This window comes from Capsicum annuum, chromosome 11, assembly GCF_002878395.1.
Source record: "Capsicum annuum cultivar UCD-10X-F1 chromosome 11, UCD10Xv1.1, whole genome shotgun sequence".
Taxonomy (NCBI): domain Eukaryota; kingdom Viridiplantae; phylum Streptophyta; class Magnoliopsida; order Solanales; family Solanaceae; genus Capsicum; species Capsicum annuum.
Window position 1 is genome coordinate 43365725 of NC_061121.1, and position 3032 is coordinate 43368756.

Genomic DNA, 3032 nt, shown 5'->3' on the forward strand with positions numbered 1-3032 from the left:
ATTTAGTCAATTTGTTAAATTAGGACCTTAATTGAAATCAATTAGGCCATAATTGCTAGGCAATTGGTCGATTGAGTTTTAATTATGATAACTTTTAAATTCAATTGACTAATTTTGTTCTTTGGCTATTTATTAAATAGCCAAAATAGCATAATCTATCCCAACCCCAAAATAAGCCATTTTCGACCCAATTAACTAATCAAAGCAGCCAATTTCTCCCTTTTTATGTTACCAGCCCAACAACAACAATTACCTACCTATCATCCATTTAAAAAAGGGCCCAATCCATACCAAACCGATCCGGCCCATTCCCATATCCCTTTTGTTCTTCTCAAACAGCAGTACAATACGCGTACAAGAGAAGCAAAAACCAGCTTCAACATCGCAAACTTCAACAACCATCAACACAACCAGCGAAGACCCGAACCTATCAACCTGTTTTCAGCCAAAAAACCCAAATACATCCTTTCCCCTTCAATTTATGCGGATTGTGTGACCTCTATGTGAGTTCGTACATCGAATAACCTCGAATCTTCTAGAAACGCACCTACGTGTCTTCTACAATGGTTCAATCCCACATTTCTCGGATAAGATTATACGATTTCGTATAATAGTTGGTAGATTTTCATTGGTTCTTGAAGGGAACTAGGGGAGGGTTCGAAAATTGGGGGATTTTTTTTGGGAGGTCACTTTTTTTTAGGGGAAAAATTTTAGTTGAGGAAAAGGCGAAAAATTTGATAGAGATTTTGGGGTTCAAAAATTCCTTAGAAGTTTTGAGGGATTTTTCGCTGAGGTTCGAAAATTTTTTGAGGGTGTTTCGGATTCAAGTAGCTGAGGGGTTAGGAACTTTTCTGTCGATTAATTGGAGGCTTTTGAGTTGATATCAATGATTTCTGGTGGTGTTGGAATCCGACAACTAGCTCGTCGTCCTGTTTTGCTGCCCCAAAAGAGGTGAATATACTCTTATTCTCTCAATTTCATCACTTTCTGCTTCATACCCATTTTTTTCAGTAGAACTAGTTAATATTTTATCGGCAATTATGAATGAGGATGGTTTTGTCTGCTATAGATGGCCGTGATGGCCTTAGGGGTTGTTTTGTGATTATTGTTATGCGATTTCGCTAAAGTAGTGCTAAGGTCATAATTTTCAAGGCGATTATGTCAAATGTACTACCTTTTAATTGATATTGCTGCCTTTTAATTGATGTTGCTGGTTATCTAGGAGTTTATGACATGAATCGGTATATACATCTTCAAGATTTCACCTTTTGTTTCTAGTTTCCCCTTTAGAGTTAGTATTTTTTGTCGCATTAGGATAACAATTGTCATAATCGATTGATCCGTGATTTAGCTTCATCTTTCTCCTTTCTGTTTTATAATTTGTTTGTTTGAAAATTGATATCATTAGTCAATACCTACTCTCCTTATCTCGCGTTGCTACTTGTAATTTGTCTTGCTGTTCTCGGCTAAATTCATGCCTCAGTGTATACTTCGCTATTTCATCTTGATATTGCCTCTCTGGGTCACTGTTTAGTCTTTGTGGTGCCATTAGTACGGTTATATCTTCAGTTCTTTTAGCTCTTCAAAAGCCAAAAGAATGGGGAGGTATCTGAGGGGAACCAGAATTCCCATAGTCCCTCGAGGACCTTCTTGACTGGCAAAACTCATTTTAGGTCTATTGGAAAGTGGATGAGAATAGGAATAGTATGCCATTTCAATTGCACTTTAGTTCGAATGGTTATAAGAGCTTGTTCCTATTTAAGGTCTTTGGGCATACAAGTTGAAAGATGACAAAGATGCCTTTATTTCATAAGTTTCGACAATTAATCTTTTCTACTGTTACACCATAGTTGTCTTAGCTTCATGGCTATCTAGATTTTAATTTTATCTTTTAAAACTCATGGCATCTTTCTTTTCTGGTTTATCAATTAAGTCTATATGAACGTGGTGGCCTTACTTATAATTGGTTATTCGACATTGCCGCCTTAAATGATTAAAATTGGGGACTGAATCATTTTGCACATAATGAGTCCTTATGACATGTTGTTAGTCCTTCTAATTTGATCATTGGTATATTCATTTTTGTTAATTTGGATTAAGTATTGAAAAATAATTCAAGTTGCTAAATCTTGATTTATATTAACTCGTGCTCCATTGATTCTTTGGTTGATTCATGCTTTCTCTTCAAATTCGTGAGTTATTTCATATTAGCGTTGATTATAAACTTTGAATGTGTGTTAATGTGTTTTGATCATTTTCTTTGCATGATCCTACCTTGGAATCCCAAATGAACTCCCCTTTCTTCACATCTTAAACAGGCCAATGAGGAGGCCTATCTTTCGAGTGAATTCTTAGAGAAAGCTTGAATATCAACCCTTGGGTACTGGGTGCAAGGAGCTGAAAGAAGAAAGTGCGTTAAAGTTCCACTTTGAAGTGGCTACGAGACAAAATTCTCATTTATTATTTCATTTTATATATTTATTGCCGTCTTTTATTTATTTATTTATTTATTTATTCATTCATTTGGGCCTCGAAGCCAAAACTATAAATTTAATATAGGTGGATCGTGACTCGAGCCAAAGGCTCGAAAACTAGAGTAGGACAGATGAAACGGGTCAAAGGCCCAATTAGATTAGGACAGTTTTTGTTGGTTTGGGCCCAATGGCCTAAATCGTGTACTTTCTCCTCCCTTTTCCCATTTATGTGTTTACTTGCTTATTTCATTTGTGTGGACTTAGTTAAAATCCTTATTAGGTCGTCTAAAACTGTTTTTACACGAATCTTTTTTCTAAAAATCAATCATTTTTCAAAAAATCTTTTGGAAGTTAATCATAGACGTTTTCAAATAGTCCGGATAACTGTAAGTTAGCGGACGTTTTAGGTGCCTAACACCTTCCTATAACGTTAATAGGAATCACTTACTCGTAATCTCTAACTTAAGTGATTTTCTGTTTTGGATCGTTTAAAGTATTTTAGAAAGGTTTCTTTATTCCTTTTCAAAATTAAGTGGTGACTCTTTCAAAAAGTCAAAA

At 35.4% G+C, this 3032-nt stretch overlaps 1 long non-coding RNA gene across 1 annotated transcript; it reads left to right on the plus strand.

Annotated features, from left to right (window-relative positions):
* The first annotated feature begins 316 nt into the window (after positions 1–316).
* On the plus strand, positions 317–2723 carry LOC124888456. Its single transcript, XR_007046614.1, has 2 exons — positions 317–951; positions 2319–2723. It is a non-coding gene; the product is annotated as an uncharacterized LOC124888456 (long non-coding RNA).
* The last annotated feature ends 309 nt before the right edge of the window (positions 2724–3032 follow it).